The 22,268-nt window shown below is 44.4% G+C and overlaps 1 protein-coding gene and 1 non-coding gene across 2 annotated transcripts in view; one reads left to right on the top strand and one right to left on the bottom strand.

The window, feature by feature from the left end:
• DLG1 (discs large MAGUK scaffold protein 1) overlaps positions 1–22,268 on the bottom strand; it is a 653,463-nt gene that overhangs the window by 468,077 nt on the left and 163,118 nt on the right. The gene's annotated exons all lie outside the window — the stretch shown is intronic.
• Positions 18,438–18,544, top strand: LOC126013003 (U6 spliceosomal RNA). Its single transcript, XR_007497341.1, has one exon. It is a non-coding gene; the product is annotated as a U6 spliceosomal RNA (small nuclear RNA).

Raw genomic sequence — 22,268 nt, forward strand, 5'->3', positions numbered from 1 at the left:
TGTATAAAAGTTTTCACCTTGGGGCTGGAGAGATAGCACAGCGGTTGGGCATTTGCCCTGCATGCCACCAACCCTGGAGGAACCCGGTTCCATTCTCAGCATCCCATATGGTCCTCCAGCCTGCTAGGGGAGATTTCTGAGCACAGGAGTAACCCCTGAACACCATGGAGTGTGGCCCAGAGACCAATCAATCGATTGAACCCGTGGCCTCACCCATGCAAGCAGTGCTCTCTACTCTTTCACTGCATCTTCAGCTCCTCAGAGTGATCCAAGATTTGGCTTAGCAGTAAAGCACACACCTTGCATAGTATAAGGCCCTGAGTTGGATCCCTGGCACCACCAAAAATGACTGAACGAATGAATAGAAACTTCTGTGTATAGTGATAGTACAGCAATGCACTTGCCTTGCATGAAGCTGACATGGGTTCGATCTCAGTATCCCATATGGTTTCCAGAGCACAGCCAGGAATGATCCCTGAGCTCAGAGCCAGAAGTAACCCCTAGCACTGCTGGCTATGGCCCAAAATTCAAAAATAAAAAGTGCAATAATCCAGGGCTGAAATGTGCCAGCACATTCTGCAGGTACAGAAGAAAATTGCCAGTGTGGAGAAAACCACAGATGTGAGTAAAAGTAGACGGTGTCTGAGCATAATATACTATGGTCCACTGACAAATCCACTGATGTGAAAGAAGCAAAGCTATTTTCAAGATCTTGGAAGTATATGTTAAGAAATTAGGATAGGGCCCAGAGAGATAGCACAGCGGCGTTTGCCTTGCAAGCAGCTGATCCAGGACCTAAGGTGGTTGGTTCGAACCCCCATGCCCCATATGGTCCCTCGTGCCTGCCAGGAGCTATTTCTGAGCAGATAGCCAGGAGTAACCCCTGAGCACCACCAGGTGTGGCCCAAAAACCAAAAAAAAGAAATTAGGATAACTTGGGGCCAGAGTGGTGGCTCAAGTGGTAGGGCGTTTGCCTTGCACAGGTTAACCTAGGACAGACCGTGGTTTGATCCCTCGACATCCCATATGGTCCCTGAGGCCAGGAGTGATTTCTGAGTGCATAGCCAAAAGGAAGGAAGACAGGAAGGAAGACAGGAAGGAAGGAAGGAAGGAAGGAAGGAAGGAAGGAAGGAAGGAAGGAAGGAAGGAAGGAAGGAAGGAAGGAAGGAAGGAAGGAAGGAAGGGAAGGAAGGAAGGAAAGGAAGGAAGGAAGGGAAGGAAGGAAAGGAAGGAAGGAAGGAAGGAAGGAAGGAAGGAAGGAAGGAAGGAAGGAAGGGAAGGAAGGAAGGAAGAAACGGAAGGAAGGAAGGAAGAAACGGAAGGAAGAAACGGAAGGAAGAAAAGGAAGGAAGGAAGGAAGGAAGGAAGGAATTAGGATAACTGATAGATGAAGGGACCATTACATTTTCAACTCACGTTCCAAATCAGAATATACATGTTGGGCACCTTAGGCCTCACCTGGCCCCTCAAAATCACATCTCCCACTATCCATTTTCACCTACACAAGAAACAGTTTCATTCACCATTCCTTACAAGACTTGTAAGTACTTTGTAAGTACTTTGTACTTTGCAATCTGTGTACTACTCACCCTGTACCAAATCTGATCAAGTCCTAACTGGTTCAAATAGCATCTCCAACACATCTTTCCTGATCTCTGAAATTAAAAATGAATTGGGGGGAGATAATGGTGGTGGTGGCTGAGGGCCAGAAATAGCTTAACAGGGTGGAGTACATTGCTTTGCATGCAGGAAGCCTAGCTAGATTTCCCAAAGGATGTGGTACCCTAGCACAAAACTAGGAGTGTAACTCTTGAGCAGCTCTCAGTGTAGCCTCAAAACAAACCAAGGGGCTAGAACAATGGCATAGCGGTAGGTTGCTTTCTTGCTTGCAGCCCACCTGGGTTCAATCCTAGGTACCACATATGGCCCTCCAGAAGCAATCTCTAAGTATCCTTGGTTGTGGATCAAAAGCCAAGATGAGACAATCTCTTCACATTTCACTCCTTCCTTCCGTGCCTTTCTAACTGAAGTTACCTAAGTAGGGTAGTAGATATATTGTGGTCCCCTTTTAACCATTAGGACCGCACTCCCTCCAGATAGGGCTCTTGTATTGAATCAATGACTTTTGGGGCTGCCCTAGGGCCAGAGAGATTTCACCCGGGTGAAAGATTTAGGAAGGGGAGGCCTTTGACCCGGGTCAAAGTGCTAGCCTTACATGAAGCCACCTCTCCGAAAGACACGATTCTCTCACTCTGCTGGGGAAGACCCCTGAACCAACAGAGCTGGAAGTAGCTCCAGCAACAGTACTTGGGGGTGTGCCCCCCGCCCCAAACCCAAGTTGAGGAGCAAAGAGCAAACTCTTAGAAACGTGAACTGGGAAACTATAAAGAAAAAACAAAACAAAACAAAACAAAACAAAACAAAAAACAACCATCAACTGCAAAAGTCAGCTACCTGTCTCCTCCTTCAAAGGCCAGGGATAGTATCTGCCCTAGGCAGGTCGTGGCCTCTGCGCTTGGATGAGGACTTTGGCTGTGTCGTGTCATAAAGGATCCTGGCAACGGAAAGTGTCCAGGCAGCTTTGCCTCCAGAATTGCGGGTGGGCGCCTGCAACCCCCTCGCGGGGTGACAGCGACTCTCCCTCAGGTGACTTAACACCGACCTGGCTGACTGGTGGGGTTTGCAAAAGCAAGTTTGCGCCCGAGGCGCGCACGGACCCCGCCACGCCGTGCCACACGCGCGCCCGCCCCTGGCCACGCTGGCGCCTTCTGGCTGCCCACGCCGGAGGCCGGAGCCCCTCGCGGGCCGGGGCGACCCACGGACAGATAGGCACACGGGCCTCGCGCGGGGCCCCGACGCGGCAGTCTCCCCACGGGCCATTCCACGCCCGTGGCAAGGGCTCCAGTATGCCAACCCTCCTGCCTAGGACCCTCGCAGAGGGCGCAGGGGAAAGGGAAGGAAGGCGGGGAAGGAGAGGCCGGATGTATATATTAACAAAAGCCACGTCGAGCTCCCAAAGCGCGCCAGGCCGACCCGACCCGACTCGGGTGCGCACCCGGCGAGGCATCCCGGGCGTGGAACAGGACTGGGCAGGGCAGGTTCGGTCCCCTCTCCCACCCTAACCCAGCCCGGTCTGCAGAACCAGCGCCCCCGTCCGCACCCGCGTTCCGGTGAGCCACGGAAGAGGCAGGACCAAGCCGAGTCGCAGCGAGCCGAGGACCCCTCCTCTTACCGCGAACCCAGCGAGGACGGAGGGTGGGGGCGCCGATGCCTTCGCCTTCGCCTGCTTCTCGGTGGTTCTTGGGTGTCCAAGTAGGAGCGCTGCCACCGTCCTTCCCGACGCCCCTTACGCGCTCTCCCCCGCAGCCTCCGCCTGGGTGCCCAGAGCCACCCCCGAATACCTAGGGTGCGCGCGCCAGGGCTGGCGGGGCGGGCCCGGCGCGGGCCTCTCGCTCGGTTTCCGAATGTACAACCTGGCCTTTCGCGGCCTCTCCTCGCACTCCCTCGTCTTTCAGCCTGCATGGCTTTGTGAAACAAGCGCAGCTTGCCACTTCTGCCACCTCTTCCCCATCATCACCCACTGGCGTTCCAGGGTGAAGAAGCTGTCACCCCAGGACGTGGGATGTGCACCAGGGATGTGCACCAGGCGGCCTCCAGCTCTTGGTTGGTTGGTTGGTTGGTTGGTTGGTTGATTGGTATTTGAATTTGTCTTTCGGGCCGTTAAAATCTAAACATTTACACAGTTGGCTAGAGTTTCAACAACAGACTCTGAGAGACCAGTTGGCCAGACCTGGCTGCCCCTCTGTCTTTTTCCTCCAATCTCCTCCCCAGCCACACAACACAGTCTTGATGGATGTCCACAGAACCCTGGTTGGAATCTTTCCAGATTGGAAAGGAAAAGGCAGGAAGGTGCTTATTAGCCTGATGGGGCTTTCCAGAAATCTGTCATCCATCCCATTAGCTTCTTAGCGGCAGAGGCTGACTTCCTTCTTTATCGCTTGCTCCTGAAATATTTGTTTAAATACTGGGAGAATGGAGGGTCTTCAGAGTGATAGTACAGCGAGAACTTTGCTTTGCGTATGGCTGACCAGTATTCATTTCCTGGCACCTCCTATGGTCTTTAGAGTCCCACCCAGTGATCTCTGCGTGAAGAGGCAGAAGTAAGCCCTGAGCATTGCTATTTGTGGCCCCAAAACAAAAACAAAAACAAAAAAATTTTAAAACTGGAAGGATCAGAGGGATGATGAGTATACACTGTGCCCATTTCACAGACTGCCAATCTCAAGCTAGAAAACTGGTTTTGGAATAGTGTTTTAGAAACACTTGCTCTGTTGGGGGCTCTGGGCAGGACAGCTAGCCATAGGCCCCCTGGGCTGACCACTTAGTCGAGGGGAACAAGATCCCCCCCACACCAGGCGGGTCTTCAGGGCCACACCTGGTTAATCGGGCCCTGGGGGGAGGGGGTGAGAAATTCCTCCCTATGCATATAAAAACTACAGAACCGCGTGGGGGCTCATGCCCCCATGCGTACTTGATGTATTAAGAGTATTCCTTATTCTTATGTATGTTTTGCGTATCCAGAATGTTCATTTTTTATTCTGCCCTTTCACACACCCTTACAAAGCTTTTTTACTCCTTAGCTCTCTAACCCCCCAAAACGTCACTAACCTACATTACTCTTTTTAACTTCAGTATTGTACAATCCTAATCACAGACCAAAGCCATGCATTGTGTGTTACAATCCAAAACTGTTTCAAGATACATAAAATGGACACGTATTTCTTTAGAATATTTTGTGTTTTTTTCTGACAGCTATAATTCTTACTAAATGTTGTCTTATACAGTGACAATTCTTACCACTTTTTATCTTCTCTTTTTGAGCTGTTTAACAAGGAATTTTGGTGAAAGAGTCCCCAGTTTAATGCTTATGATTGAACCATATCATGGGAATCGTTGGAATTGTTCTTATAGCCCCCATATGCGCCAATAACACCACGTGGCATTGCTTCTTTTTTGCATAGGGACATTAAAATGGGAAAATACTATACATACAAATAAGATCCTATCTAATAGAGATTGGAACACACAAATCTTGTAGTGCAAAGGGACCTTACACCCTGAACATTGACATAACGACCTGGCACAGACCTCAGAAGAAAGGGCATTTTCCATTCACCCCTGAATCAGGGAAGCCATCCACGAAACATCCAGGCTGGTCTATAACATAACCTGGAAGCAATCCTCTATCACAGAAGACCCTACACTGCTCAGACATCGACCTGCTCAAAAGAGACTTCCCTTAACACTGAGAAGACTTAACAACAACAACGACCTGCTTACAGGACAGGGCTCCCTGCATTGCCCTTTGATTGTGAGGTGAAACGAGAGGACACTCCACATCCTGACTTCAATGTAGGATATGCAGATTCCAGGATCTTTTATACAGAAACATGATACCAACAACAGAGACTGTGTGAAAAATAAAAGTGTGTTGGCACTACAGACAATGTCTTGGATTGGACGATCTAGCTTGCCTGGAGCCTAAAGTTGGTCTTGTGCCAGGAAACTTCAGGGGTCGGGTCTCTTTGTATTTAGGCCAAGGTTATTTCTTTCCATGTCCCTCATATTTTGGTGGGCCTATGAAAACAACAATTGCCACTCTAACACCATTTTTACGGTGCTCCTTTGACTCTAATCCTTAAAAAGAACCCACTTAAAATTTGAGGTTAACTTAAGCTAATAAGCATGTATATGGAAATGTAAAAACATACTATGCCTGTAATGTTTAAGGAATTATGTAAGTTTTATGGCTTTAGATTGCCTTGTGTGCTGTTAAGAAATATTATAATGTGTTACAATCTGGGGACTTGAGGGACAAAGTAATTGTACATGGATTCTGTCTTATCTTAATGTTCTTTGGCTGAAATTTCAAAGTTAAGATATCAGCAAGGGGACTTCTGAGAATTATGTTATGGGTGATTGTCCTTCCACTGTAACTTTACCGTGTCCTCTTTCTTAGCATCCTTGTTCTCATAATTAAAAATAAAAAAATTAAAAAAAAAGAGAAGAAACACTTGCTCTGGTTTCATAAGTCACTTTGTGTATCATGCCACAGCAATGGCGCATAGCTAATGACCAGGTTTCAATTTGAAGAGTTTTGTTTTGTTAGAAAAGCAGCTAGTTAAAAAATATTTCCATCTTGGAAAACCCTGCAGGGGTCTCAAACTCAATTTACCTGGGGACCGCAGGAGGCAAAGTTGGGGTGAGGCAGGGCCATATAAGGGATTTCACACACACACAAAAAGTCCTCAAACGTCATTATTAACAGTTTTAAGTATTTCTTCTGAACATGAATAGAACATTGAGTGAAGATCATGAACAGTTCTTCTGACCATGGCATCTTTTGCCTATTCCTTGCTGCCAGAGACTTGACAGTGCTTCTTCTCACAAATCTGAACCACATTTGGCTTTAGAGAGGAAGCAGTTGAGACCCTCAGTATGGCTTGAAGATGATCATCATTAAGTCTAGACCTGCACTTTGACTTATTGAAGTTCAATGTGGAGAATAACTTTTCACACAAATATGTGCTCCCAAAAAGGCACATGGTGCGCTTGAACATTCGGAAAAGCTCAGGAAGCTGGGGGGCAATTCTCTCAAAAATTGTCCATGCATGTCTGCTTTTCCTCTAATCTCCCTGAATTTGGCTTTGAGATCAGAGTTGCATTGCAGGTCAATGAGCTCCATTTAAAGCACAAGAGGGGCATCTTGCACATCAAAGGGAAAGGGGTCCACAAAAATTTGGAAAGGGGCTCTGTGCTTTTTGAAGTCTGCAAATCTGTGATCAAATTCCTTCTCTAGCTTAAAAATAACATCAACATATTTCGCACCACTGAATGGTATGCCTGCATCCACAAGTTCCTTGCATGCTGGGAAATGGCAAAGGTTTGTCTGAGAGAGCTGGGATTTCCATAACACAAGTTTTGGGGAGAATGTTCTCATGTTGTCATAGGCAGCACTGATAAGCTGCCCTGGGCCTTGTAATATTTTGTTTAGTACATTCAGCTTATGTGTGATGTCAACAAGAAAAGCTAAGTCCATGAGCCATTTGTGATCATTCAACTCAGAAACAGCATTTTCATCCTTCTCCATGAAGGCTTTCACTTCTCTCAACTCAAAAAATCTTTTCAGTACATTTCCCCTGCTGAGCCAACATACCTCGGTGAAATAGAGCACATCTCCATATTCTGACTCCATTTCCTCTAAAAAAGCACGGAACCTCCTGTGCTTTAAGCCCCAGGATCTGATTTGGTTGATGCATTTCACAACAACAGACATCACATTGTCACACGACTGGCATTTACTGCAAAGGGCCTGCTGATGGATAATGCAGTGAAGAGCAATGGCCTTCTCTACACCCTCCTCTTCAAGTTTTTTTTTAACAAGTGCCACCAGTCCATTTTTCCTCCCTGTCATTGATGGCACTTCATCGGTTATTATTCCAACAAACCTCTTCCATGGCAAACCTGCATTCTCAATGGCATCACACAGATGTTGAAATATCTCATTAACAGTGGTCTGGCCATGCATTGGAATTATTGTGAGCAGCTCCTCTGTCAATTCAAAATTGCAATCAACACCACAGACATAAATTGTGAGCTGTGCAGTGTCTGTTATATCTGTTATATATATCTATATATCTATCTATATATATATATCTGTTATATATATCACACAAGTGATAAATGTCACTTGACATGTCAGAAATGCACTCTGCCACAGTGTTGGCAGAAAGGCCGATTTTGCTGAACTGACCTTTCTTTTCCGGACAGATAATACTTGCAGCCTGTAACATGCTTTTTTTTTTTTTTTTTTTTAACAAACTCTCCTCCTGTGAATGGTTTCCCTGCCTTAGCAATTATCTCACTAACCATGTAACTAGCTTCAACTGATGTAACATTCTCTTTGGTTGCTTTCTTGAAGAAATCTTGTTGCCTCATTAGACATGCTTTAAGACTGGCAACCTGCTTGGCTCTTTCATTTCCTTGATATTTTGCACATTCCTCAGCATGTTTAGTTGAATAATGGCGTTTCAAGGTATATTCCTTGTGCACTGCAACTTTCTCTGAGCAAATAAGACATGTGGAGATGCCCCTGTGCTCAACAAAGAAATACTGCATCTCCCACTTTTCCTGAAATTGTCTGTGCTCGTCATCAATCTTTCTCTTCACTGCAGGCTTTGATGAAGTCATGATGAAGGTATGACAAAATCTAATTCTGTAATAAACTTCTCTCCCTTAGGCCTTCGATAATGCAAGGGACAGCGGGAAGGAGCAGCGGAAATGAAGTCTGTGCTAGGTGCAAAGTATTCGCGATTATTCACTTACTGAATATTCGCAATAAAAAAATTGCATTAGTAAGAAAAAATATCGCAAAAAATGGCATTAAACATTTGCATACCCCGAACGGAACTGCTCAGGGTATGCGAATGTTTAATGCGATATTTTTCTTACTAATGCGATTTTTATTGCGATTCTTGTACTATTTGAAGGCCGCCAAGGGCCAGAAAATATTGTACGGAGGGCCGCAAACAGCCCGAGGGCTGCGAGTTTGAGACCCCTGCCCTAGCTCATGACTATGGGCTGAGAATTAAATATGCATAAAGACTTTAGTTATGGAAGACAGGATGTTAGGATCTCTGGCTTATTTTTCTTCTCAGTCCATCTTCTTTCCATAGCTTCTCAGTGACTACCAATGAAAAGAGGTGTAACAGAGCCCTCTCCTCAGCTGTCAGCTGCACCTGTATCTTTTGCCTGAAGATTTTAGTTTCTGATCTGGGATCCCTGCAGGAACCCCCTGCCCATTCTGAAGCTTTCATAAAGCTGAAAGTAAAAAAGTCCTCAAAGGATGACCTTTGACTAGAGAAAGTAAAGCTGGTAGAAATATACTCTGTTCTTCTCTTCTGCCAGGCACTCCCAAATCTCTGCTGCACAGCTCAATGATAGTTAAACATGCCTTTTTCTTTCCTCTTGCTGTCTGATAATTTCCATTCCTTCACTCCCATTCCCTGAGATTCCTTTCTAAACTATCTATACACAATGCTTCTTCAGGAGGACCATGATTTTAACCCAAAAGGGTATCCAGCCCATCATCCGGGCCTTTCTCAGAAGACATTTCCCAAATATGTTAATAAGGAATAGATTGGCTCCATTTGAGTTTCTGTTTCTTTATTTCCCAGCTGCCCTGTCCTCTCGGGCATCAATAATAGGCTCTCAGAGACCTGCAGGAAGTGTCAGAGTAGATGTCAGAGTAGTGTCAGTTGAAGAGCTGGAACTAAGAATCAAAGACATTTTTACCCCCACCTTAACCCTCTCTTTCCAAGCACTTGGCTACTGACTTGGAAACTGAAAAACTTCAGATCTGGGTTTAAACATGGAAACAGAAATAATGTACAACTAGGTCATACCCAACACACACAGCATGTGCCAAGATTTGGTCCTGTTTCCCACCCCCAAATGCCCTCACAACACTGCTCCTCTGCCCCTATATAAGGTCTCAGCCAGGAGCTTCTGCATCTAACATTTTTCATTTAACCTCCAGGAAGGTGCTATTGGAAGGTAACAGCCCCCAAATAGCCAACTTGCTGTCAGGGAGGGAGGTGAGATATGGAGGAAAACTATAGTTAATCTAAGTGGTAGACATGTTAAGAGTAGTATCCTGAAAGGTTTTCAGTTGAAAACTGAAGCCTTTCAAATGATACCCCTGGCCAGAAAGCTGTCTCAGCTCTTGATTGCTTCCTGGCTCATACTAATAGTCTCTGTCCTTCCTTGATCTCTCTCAGTGCCCCTGGTCTTCTCAGCCCGTAGCTGATGTGTGAATGCCAGGTAAATGAATGGTGCTGTGAGCCAGCCAGTATCTAATCTCCAGAGCCTTTCCAGAAGGCATGGGGAGCAGCAGCACAGTGCATTGAGCTTTGCTAGGGCAGAGGCCAAGAACAACACTATTACAAGCCCCTAAGTTTTTTTTTTTCTGCCGAGGAGGCACACTTAGAGGTGCTCAGGTCTTATTCTTGGCTGTGCACCCAGGGACCACTTGTCTTGGGGGATAATTATGTGGTGCCTGGAATTGAATCAGGTCAGCCACATAGAAGGTAAAGGTCCTACCTTCTGTATGGTCACTCTTCCCCCCCCCCCCCGTTTCTTTTTGTTGCAGTTGTATTTTCTTTATTAAAAGAAAATTGGAGGGTGCTAGTGGTGGACTAAAACCTCATCCCCTCATTCTTCCTAGGTAACTTGACCTTACCTGCAAGACCCGCCCATTTCCTGGGAGGGGTCTTGGAAAGGGTAGATAAGGCTTTGACCAGAGGGGATTAGGCCTTTTTGGTCTTTTGCGAGCATGGAGGTCAAAGGGAAGATGCTTGAAAGGAGTTAAGATGCAGGGCTAGCTAAGAATGGCTGAATGCTTAAAAGGTTATGATATAGGCCACACATGTGGTGGATAGGGCATGAATAAAGTTGATGCTTCCTGATGCCTGTCTCTGGATGAGTCTGATTCCGCCCTTCACCTAAACCTGGGACCCGCCAGCTGAATGGGGATTGCGGAGCCACATGGCCTGGGATGGCAGAGAAAGATCCCTCCATCCATCTACCTCAATCCAGCACCATCGTTAATTATTTAATTCTACAGTGGACTAAAAATCTTAATCTACAGAAGAGTCAATGTGTCAAGTAGCTCATTCCATACTTGACAATTAGGCAAAGTCTATTATTCTATGGGCTGAAGAGATAATGCAGTGGGTAGGGTGCTTGCCTTGCACACTGTCAACTCAAGTTTGATATCCAGTATCCCAGATAGTCCCCTGACCAAAGCCAGGGGTAAGTCCTGAGTACAGATCCATGAGTAAATCCTGAGCACTGCCAGGCATGAGCTGAGAGAAAGAAAAAAAAAAAAGACTATTATTAGAGTCTAGTGTGTTAATAAAAGCCTTAGATCTTCACTGCCAGCAGTACACATCCCGCTCATTGATGAGAGTGGGAGAGACCTCAGCCTATGGGGTGAAAAGACTAAGGACAAGTATGTGGAGCTTGTGGGGAAGGTTGGGGATATGTCCAACACCTGACTTCCCGTTCCCTTTCTAGGTCCTGGTACTGATATATTTAAATGATTGTTTAAACTTCAGTGTTTAGAGGGTGGTCTGGAAATTCAAAGTCTTCTTGAGATTCTTTTGAAGAGGAAATAGTGAGATGAAAATTCATTCTGTACTTACATCTGCATCCTAACTACCACAAGATACAGCAACCTAAAAACCTTCATCCAGTTTACATTCATTCAACCATATTGTAACCTCAGGCACTGGGCTTTGTTGTAGGAATGCAATGAGAACCTAGTAATGGGGCTGGAGGGATAGCACAAGGGGTAGGGTATTTGCCTTGTACGCGCTAACCTAGGACAGACTTCAGTTCGGTTCCATGGCATCCCATATGGTCCTCCGAGCCAGGAACAATTTCTGAGCGCATAGCTAGGAGTAACCCCTGAGTATCACCGGGTGTGGCCCCAAAACCAAAAAAAAAAAAAAAAAAGAAGAGAGACAGAAACAGAGAGATGCGGGGAGGGGAGGGGAGAGGTGGGGGAGAGGAGGGGAGGGGAGGGGAGGGGAGAGGACCTAGTACTGGCTGCCTGCCTTCCCTATACAGCCTAGCAGCTAGTAATAGATCAGTGTGTATAGGACACAGCTGCATTGTTTCACTTTTCAGGCACAATTCTAAAGAGATCCTAACATCATCCCTACTCTCAGCTCAGCAAACTGAAACAAGGGTCAAAAAGGCCAAAAAAACAGCTCACAACTGGGAGTGCTAGAGACATCCCCCTCCTAAGACTACTCATAGCACCAATTGCCCTCCGGTTTTTGCTTTGGAAACAGCAGGATGTAAATTTCCACCTATACTACTTATTTGCAGCACAGAACTTTGTAATAATCACTTGGGCATCATTGCTCAGAGTAAACAAGCTGGAATAACTTGGATATTTGCTGGAATTGTCTTGTAACTTGGATATTTGTTTTAGTGAGAATAATACAGAAGACAAGGCATAAAGCTTTCAATTGAGAAATGTAATTCTTGATTCTAAGTTTACTTTTAAAATAAACTGAAAAATAAACGATGAAACAGGATTTCAATGCTTAAGTCTGACTTCATTGCTGACCTCCAAACTCAATTTTTCCCAACTATTTGACACATTACAATAAACTATTTTAAAAATGGCCCACAAGACCATATGCTTATTTAGGTTATTATCTTTCTAATTTATCCTAAATAATAGATATTATTATACTGTCTTTTTTTTTTGCTGCCAGCCACAGAGCTTAACTATTTCAGGGAGGGTGGTTGATTATATTATAATTCACTTTTCAGGCACAATTCTAAAGAGAGCCCAACATCATCCTTACTCTTCAGCTGAGCAAACTGAAACATAGCTGCTGCTTTATAATATAATCTGCTTGGGTTACCATCATCCATTTCTGGCGGTTCTTTAATCTTTCTCAACTGCTTCACATCTTCACATCAGGCTCTTCCTGAGACTAGAAAAGTTTTCTTCCGCTGACACCTGTGTCTCACCTGTGTAGTCTTCGTGGAAATGGCAGCTGCCAAACACGGCCTCCTCTTCAGGCAACTTCCAAGCCAGTGGCACCTGCAATCCTCTCAGTTCTGTTAATAGGTTGCAATATAAAGTTCTGGAAACCTTCCAGTTATGTGTTTATTTCAGTGTTTGCCTTTGGATGTAGAGGAACAAGTCAAACTAATGGTCAACTACGGTTTTCCACATTCTGGGTAGTTAGGCGTTTGTCATAAAATAGTCGAAGTTCAGCTTTGTAGCTGTTTGTTTTAGGCTTAAACTATCTAAGAGTTTGGCTCTCTGACAACAGAGTCTAGCTGGATCCTTGCTTAGGGAAACATCAAATGATGGCAGACTCTATCTTGAACTCTCCCCGCCATGTTTGTGTGGACATAAATGAAGCCAAAAATCGACCTGCATGGAAGGAAAATACACAGGGAGTAGGGTCCGAGAAAGGCTTCAAGGAGAGCTAGTGGCTTTGGGCAGAATCAGCTGTAGATCGCAGAGAGAAAGAAAGTGGGGACTAGGAGGTGGGGAATCCTGAGAGCTTTTCTCAGGGTCCTCTTGCTTGAAGCCAGCCAATAGGATTAGAGCAACCCCGTTCAGATCGTCCAACGAAGGGGGTAGACCTCCCCTTCTAGGATAATGATGTGACTAGAATGGGATGCACACAGTCCTGTTGTTGAGTGGCTGGTTATTTCTTGAGTAGGCCCTTGAATTTTGTAAGTTAAGCTGGCACGCAAAACCCTAGATGTTTTTAAAAAGTAGTTACTTAATAGTAACTTGAGTGTTGGACCTTCGGTCTTCTGTGTCCAGGCCTTATCTCCTATTGGTTCCCTATAGGCCATTATTTTTCTATGCTGGTCTCTCGCTGGTTCTGTCTCTTGAAGCACACTGCTGTCCCACTGGTCTGTAACTGAATGGTCTGTTTCTGGGGATCCCTGGCTGTCTCTTCAGACCTAGGGTCCTGTACTTTGTCCCTTTGACTTTCCTTTCTTCCTAGGCCACAAGACTAAGAACTGGGGGGTGGGGGAGAACCTGCTGTAATACCATCAGTTCTTGGGGACTAAAGGCAGTACAGCTGCTTTCCTTATGTGGCCAACCTGGGTTTATTCCCTGGCACCAACCTTGAGTGCAGAGCCAGGAGTAAACCGCTGAGCACAGCCAGGAACAAACAAAAAAACATCAGTCCTGGCCACAGGTAAGGGATCAGAGGAAGTTACATGTTCTGTGTTAGCCCTTTCAAACAGTTTTTTGAACTTTTGGGTGACACCTGGCAGTGCTTATGTGTTTCTCCTGGCTCTGTTCCCAGGGATCACTCCTGGCAGACTCCAGAGACTATATAGGATGCCAGGGATAGAACCTGGGTTTCCCACATGCAAGGTCAACACCCTACCTGCTGTACTATCTTTTAGGCACAACCCCCCCACCCCAATGTTTCTTATTTCTACACTTTAACTCTCTGGCTCTCCCTCAGGTTGGCAAGATTTAAAATGACCAATTATAACTAAACTATCTGCCAACCTCCCCTTCCCCTGAACACACACTGTACTAGTACTATAGTAAACATGGCTGCATAGTTTATGTGACTGTTGCTAAGAGACCAGAATCTAAAAGGCAGCATCACAAGGAAAAATCAATATTTTTCTTTTTATGTAGACACAAAAAATGATGACGTTAACTTATTGTGGTAAAATTATTCCATAATATATGTAAGCTAGATCATTGTATGGTATACCTTAAACCTATACAGTACTGAATGCTAATCATATGGCATTAAAATCATAAGGTTCAGAGACCAGAGAGATAGCACAGCGGTAGGGCGTTTGCCTTGCAGGCAGCCTATCCAGGACGAAAGGTGATTCAAATCCCGACATCCCATATGGTCCCCTGTGACTGCCAGGAGCGATTTCTAAGCACAGAGTCAGGAGTAACTCCTGAGCACCACAGGGTGTTGTCCCCCTCAACCCCCCCCAAAATAAAATTATCAGGTTCATTTAAAAAATGAAGGGCCCGGAGAGATAGCACAGCGGTGTTTGCCTTGCAAGCAGCCGATCCAGGACCAAAGGTGGTTGGTTCGAATCCCGGTGTCCCATATGGTCCCCCGTGCCTGCCAGGAGCTATTTCTGAGCAGACAGCCAGGAGTAACCCCTGAGCACCACCGGATGTGGCCCAAAAACAAAAAAAAAAAAATGATTGAAGAACAATTGAGGAAGCAGTACACTCAGACACTGCTGGCAAGAGTGGAATTGCCAAAAAAAAAAAAAATTGTTTGGGAAGAGGTAGCTTTTCCTTGATTCAAATTCCATCCTATTATTGACATTGGGTCAAAATATTATTCAAGGAAAACTGACCTGGCTGGCCCCAAAGCCTCAAACTAAGGCCAATTCATCTTCAGATTACCCTCCACCAAAGCCCATTTCCTTTCTTTGTTTAGGGTTGTTGTAAGTTGTAGTAAACTGGCGTGTGCTTCAGAGAACCCACCCTGGAGGGAATTTTATTGTTTATTCTGGCTAGTCTGCAGCAGCACCACCACCACCACCCCTTTCTCCTCTGTATGGTGCAGACAGGATGATTGCTCTGATGACAAGTCTCCAGTCTTCCCTGTGCTGCCAAGTGCAGCTCTTCCTCCACCTGTCACTATCTTTCCTTAGATTGATCTTTGTGTGTGATAATCACTAATCTACAAAAAAGACTACCTGCTTATTTGAGGCAACATTATTCGTAACTAAAAAAATAAATAAATAAACACAGTTCTCCCTTATCTAAAGTATTTTCTACTTAGGCCATACATGATTCAAAGGGGTGGAACTTGTGCCTTACACCTACATGTCCTCAAATTCAGTACCTGGTACAGTGTGATTTTAAGTCTGACTGAGGTATCCAGGAGGACCACCAACAGTGCAGGGCCACAAGCATCATAGCTCTGAGAGCATTGATAGTAAAGTACAGTCTGCCAATCATAGTCACTTTTCTGGAATTATTTTCTCATTTCCTCCTGTTCTTCCAATCCATCTCTTTCATAGGACTCTTAGAACTAGTGGCTATACTGCCATTGCTGATTAATTGATTGATTGATAGTGGCCACGTGATCCAGGGCAGACAAGGCAGAACCCTTTCTGAAATTTTGGAACTAGAAGTCAGAAAGAAAGTCGGATGTGAAATATGGAGCTGAGGAGGAAGCTGGGGAGTTCTCCAGAAGCCCATTTCCAGCGAACAGCTGCCAAGCAACAAGGAACAGTGAAGCTAAAACCAGGGCCAAACCCCAAAGCAGAGAGAGTCCTGTGGGTCTACTCTTCCTTTGGTCTCCTGACTCTCCCCATTGTCCTCATGGTCAGCCTTCCTTGTCACTCCCACTTCTTCAAGCTGGCATTCATTAACTCAGCCAACCATGACACCTCATTGTGGAACATCCTTTGAAAAGAGAGAAGAAAGACAAAAAAGGCAGAAAAGGAAAAGAAAGAAAAAAAGGAAAGATATCCAGAATATATATAGGTTAAAAAAAAAAGAGAGCACAGCAATTACGGTTATTGCCAAGTATGTGCCTGACCTGGGTTCTATTCCTGGCACCACATGGTCCCTTGAGCATGGCCAAGTGTAACTTTGGGGGGGCCTCCAGAGCACTGCTTGTGTAGCCCTGGGATCCCAGAGCCCTACTGACACCAGGTTCTCAAGCCCATATATCAAAGGAGGGCCCAGACGGCCAAGAATTACCATCAGGGTCCCTGAGCCCTTCTGAGTACCATTGGAATTCCCCCCAAATTATTCCAATCATACTTTTTTGTTTTAGAATACTATTAATAAAAAAAATGCAAGATCTTGTTTGTTTGGGGGCCACATCCATTTCACTCCTGGAGGTTTCCACTGGACCATATAGGATACCAGGGATTGACCCTAAGTTGGCTGCCTGCAAGACATGTTTCTTACACCACTGTACTTTTATTCTTTGCCCCCCTCTACCTCCAATTGCAAACGTTTTTGCATGGAAAAAATGTGACACGTAAGATACTGAACTCCCAAGACTTACTTCTTTTTTTTTTTAAACTCAGAAAATGTTTTAAATGAATATCACAGATTTAAAGTAACTGGTTCACTATACATCTGCCAAAATCTGACTTCTTTACTGAGTAAGCATTATATACTTGAAATATTTTATGTTGTTCCTATCTTTTTTTTATTTCTGTACTATTTTTAATATTTTTATTTTGATCATAGTGGCTTACATATTGTTGACAATAATATTTTAGGTACATATTAACTTAATATCAGGGGGATTCCCATCACCAAATTGTTCTCCCTACACCTCCGTTCGCATCCTACCTCTCATATCTTCCTCCCTCACCCCCTGGGCTGCAAGAATACGTGGCCTCCTCTGTGCCTAACTTGCTACTTAGTGGTCTTACACCTGTTTGGTTTTGGTAGCTCCCTTATTTCCTCCTGTAACTGGGAGGCTGGACTAGATAGATAAAGTTACATGGTCCCAAGACTTATTTCTAAGGGTTTTGTTTGGCAAAGGGGATGAGGAACTTTTATTTCCAAATTAGTAAAGTTTGAGGGGACTAGAATGAGGATGTAGAGGGTTAAACTCAGAGCCTTCTAAATATTTGGTCTAACTCCTGCCACTGAGCTACATCCCAGGCCTCTACATTTTTTAAATGTTTACACTACCAACATAGTGCTGCTTTTATGCTTCAAATTAGCTTTTTTGTTTTGAATAATCATAGCTGTACAAAAAGAGAAGTCTGCACAAGTTAAAAGGAAGTTAGTTTCCATATCCTCTTCATGCAATTTCCCCTATGTCAATATTTCATGTAACCATCATACCTTTGTCAAAACTAAACAACTTGGTACATTTTTGCCAAACTCCCAATTTTCATTTGGATTTCATTTGTATTTTCAATTATGCCATTTTTCTGTCCGAGGATCTAATTAAATGTGGAATGTGGTTATTACATTTTTTTAATCTTGCTTTGATTTTTGGGACCTTGATAGTTTTTTTTAATTGAGTTTATATTGCTTTGCAAGAGTATAAATGTTCACAAGTTCTAGGGGCACAATGTTATCATACCACTCCTATACCAAAGTGCCACTGTTAGTCCTGAAGCAATAAGAGAGGTGCCAAAAGAAAGTGGGAGCCAAGAGTCTGTCTGGTCAACAGTTTCTCCAGCAATTCAGCAAGGACCATCCAGCAAGAGCAGTCTGGGGGGAGAGGGGCAGTGACTGCAGAATCTCCTATATATCCCCCCCAGCCCTGCACTTCAGCCCAGGGCTTTATATTGCCCCCGCTTCCCCCATCTGCCTCTAAAGGCAGTTACAAGGGGCAGGCTTCTGGTAATTGACAGCTTAACCCTTCAAGGGACAGTAGCAGCTTATGGCTGGCCAGGAACCATAAGTGTCTTTATTTCCTTATATCTTCTCCCTTTTCAGTAGAGGAAAAGATGGAGGAGGAGGAGGAGGAATTATAACAGTATTCAAGTATTGTTCTACACTGCCAATTAAGTTTTAGGTTAAATCCTTCAGATCTGAAGGATTTCAGCTGATGACACAACCTATCAGTCAATAGTCCTTAAGTCAGTCCTTAAGCAGGTCCTTAAGTCAGGACCCCAGTCGAAGAAGCCAATTCAAGTAAGTGGCAGACTGGTTGCAAGCAGCAGTTCATTTACTCCCAATACAGGTGTGTGTGTGTGTGTGTGTGTGTGTGTGTGTGTGTGTGTGTGTGTGTGTGTGTGTGTGTTGGGACTCCATTGCCAACTGACCAGAAAAGAAAAGAAAACTTTGTTTAGAGGCAGTAAAAACAGCAACATGTTGTAAGAAACATAAAATAGAAGTACTCACTTTGGCAGCACATATACTAAAATTGGAACGATACAGAGAAGATTAGCATGGCCCTTGTGCAAGGATGACACGCGAATTTGTGAAGGGTTCCTTATTTTTTATTGAATGTTCTAATTATAACCTTTACTTTTATTTAAAAAATTAAATAAGACAGAAAGAAAAGCTATTTAATATCTATAGAAGCAACAAAACAAATAGGATCATAAAATAGCCTATAAAAGGGATAATTTGAAACATCAATGAACTACTTAGAACAAAAACTATTATTTTGAAGGCAAAGGGTTGTTAAAAACCTATACAAGAAAGTTAAAATTTTAATTATCTTCCTTCAAGAAATGAAAAGTCTTATCTTTTAGAAACTGGGAAAAGAGATTGTCTTACTACTTCCTCCTGACATGGGGTGTTATGGGGTTGCCAAGTTTCACTTTTTAATATCTACCTAATAGAGGATAATGAGAATGTCAAAATTGGATTCTTGTTGGGTCAAAAAATAAATACAAAAAATAGAACTACATTCTAATTCCTGTACAGAAGTATAAATGCAGCCACACTGCTTGAAAACAAGAGGGTCCTTCACATGATTTCTTTTTTTTTGGGGGGGGGGTCACACCCGCATTGCTCAGGGGTTACTCCTGGCTGTCTGCTCAGAAATAGCTCCTGGCAGGCACGGGGGACCATATGGGACACCGGGATTCGAACCAACCACCTTTGGTCCTGGATCGGCCGCTTGCAAGGCAAACGCTGCTATGCTATCTCTCCGGGCCCAAATCACGTGATTTCTTAATGTGATGAAAAGGCTAAAGGCCTGAGTCTCAGAGGTGTTGACTTCTGATGAGGCACAATGGAACCCAGAGTTTCTTTTTGGGACTGTCCTCTGTAGAAATATAAGCATAGCCTTATTATTGTTATTATTAGATTGCCTGCTACCCCATCTTTGTCAATTTTCACTTAGATAGGTGAATTAATTGTTTTCTGAGCCTGTACATCTTCTTGAAAGTGTCTCAGTGTGGGGAGGGGGGCGCTGGGTGTGGGGCAAAAAAAAAATAAAGTGTCTTTCAGCAGCTGTATGGGGTTCTTCTTGAGGTTAATTTAAAAGGATTAAAGAAAATAATGTTAAGGATAAAAAATCAAGCGGGGGGGGGGGGGGCGGGCGGTGGCGCAAGAGGTAAGGTGCCTGCCTTACCTGCGCTAGCCTTGGACAGGACCGCGGTTCGATCCCCCGGCGTCCCATATGGTCCCTCAAGCCAGGAGCGACTTCTGAGCACATAGCCAGGAGTAACCCCTGAGCGTCACCGGGTGTGGCCCAAAAACCAAAAAAAAAAAAAAAAATCAAGCGGAGGCACCTATTACCAAAGTGCCACTATCCATCTTCACCAGTGTCCATAAGTTCCTTTATGCTCACCCTACACACACACATCTATTTTGTTGTTGTTGTTTTTGTTTTTTGTTTGTTTGTTTTTTTATTTTGGGCCACACCCAGTGACGCTCAGGGCTTACTCCTGGCTATGCGTTCAGAAATTGCTCCTGGCTTGGGGACTATATGGGATGCGGGGGGATAGAACTGAGGTCTGTCCTAGGTTAGCACTTGCAAGGCAGATACCTCTAGCACCACTGTTCCGGCTCCATCACATATATCTTAATATCATGGATCTATTGTCAGAATCTAAGGGCTCCTTCTCATTTGGCTGTCTCTTCCCTTACTCAGTTTCCTGAATATCCCAAGTATAGGTGAGATCATGAACATTGGTTTTCTGGTTTATTTTTCTTACTATATTTACTACTATTACTACTACTACTACTACTACTACTACTACTCACATTTTAGCAAATACTGGATTTTTTGTTGTTATTTATCCACACCTCAGTCTTCTCAGGGCTGATGCATAGGCTTACAGTTAGGGCTCTCTGCTTAGGGATTATTCTTAACAAGGTTGGAGTAACATACCTAGTTGTTCTCAGAATTTACTCCTGGCTTTCTGCTCAGAAATAATTCCTGATGGGGCTTGGGGGAACATAAGGATCCAGGGATTGAAATCAGGTTGGCTATATGCAAGGCAAGAGCCTTAACTACTATGATGTTTTCCAGTCTTAAAATATATATTAATTGGGGCCAGCGTGGTAGTGCAGCGGTAGGGCATTTGCCTTGCGTGGAGATGACCTAGGACAGATTGCGGTTCCATCCCCCAGTGTCCCATCGCCAAGCTAGGAGCGATTTCTGAGCGCAGAGCCAGGAGTAACCCCTGAGCATCACCGGGTGTGGCCCAAAAACCAAAACCAAACAAACAAAAAAGATGAAAATAGCTCAAAGGACTGAGCACATGATGTACAGGCAGGAGTCTCAGGTTTGCTGGTTCCAGGAACAATCCATTCAAGAAAAGAGCTGAGAGCAGTCCACCAAGCACCACTAGTTTTTTAGCCCAATTAACACCTCCATGGTATTTCTGAAGACTTCCAACATCTGACTTGTGCTTTCCTTAGTTTCTCAAAACTCTTGCTTTAGATTTTATGACTTCATGACTACTTTTTTCTGATTATATAACTTTGCTATTAATCTGAGTTAAAAACAAAATATATGAACAAATTCCTATGCACACTGCATATATCTTATTTTGAAGTGAAAAAACAAAATGGGAACAAATACAATATGTGGCCATGGGCCATAGTTTGAGGACTACTGACTAGATACTGGAGATACAGTAAAATTCCTTTATGGAAATTTTATGGGAAATGCATTCTAGCCCAATACTAAATGCATAATAAGTTACAAAATAAAATTTCAGGGCAGAGAGGTAGTACAATGAGCTGTAGTGCATGCTTTGCATGGAGGAGAATGTACTTAAACCTGGGCACCACATGGTCACTGAGCATCAAGCTAAAGATAACCCCTGAGTGCCTCCTTGGATGACACTCCAAACCAACAAAACCAGACAGATAAAAGCCTGTAGGTCCATGAATCCACTGAGATATGGAAGCAAATGTGGGAGTGGAGTGTGAGCAGGATGTAGTCTCAGGTCAAGAAAATGAGAATTGGAGAGAGAGAGAGAAGCAATCCTAAAGATCAGACTAATCAATCATATGGCTCATGACAGTCCCAGCACGAACTGGCAGGTGAGCTGAGTTTATTTGAAAGAAAGAAGCCTGGCACTTGAGGCGAATTTCATCCTCAGTGCCAAGTACACAGTAGGCACATCACAAATATCTATTAAATAAATCAGAGTCACTGTTGTAAGTCTGCACACTAATTCCTCCAGATAGCACTAAAAAAAAACACCTCACCTAGGCTTTCCCAGATACTGAGAGGATAATCTGCTACAATGCTTTCCCCCAGAATGCCCTCCTGGTTGGGATGCCTGAGGCTGCACTGCTTCACCTTCCTCCCAGATCTTTCCTCTCAGACCTTTCCTCTACTTCCAATAGGGCCACAAGGTCAGAGTTGCTCTGAAAACTAAATGTTTACTGAATTCAGGCCTCTGGCTTCAAGCCTACATGAGAACAGGTAGTGCTGCTCTCTGAGATGATCATGATGGCACAATACAGGGACAACAAGGGGACCCAGGGCCCATTCATGTGGAGAAGACCCTGGACACAGTCATTCACATTTGTGTCCCCCACTTTCAGGCTCTTTGCCCATCTCTCTAGCCCATCTGCTTTCCCAGGTATAGGTAGGACCAGAAGCAAATGTTCAAGACATTATCTGGGCCCTGAGGAACACAGGAGAGCCCTAAAGAATTGTGGGATCTTCTTTTCCTGCTGATCTGGTTGTTACTATTCTGAATGCGCTTGGAGAGACCATCTTGAAGGGAGGTCTTCATTAAAATGGCAA

This window comes from Suncus etruscus, chromosome 6 (assembly GCF_024139225.1).
Source record: "Suncus etruscus isolate mSunEtr1 chromosome 6, mSunEtr1.pri.cur, whole genome shotgun sequence".
NCBI lineage: Eukaryota > Metazoa > Chordata > Mammalia > Eulipotyphla > Soricidae > Suncus > Suncus etruscus.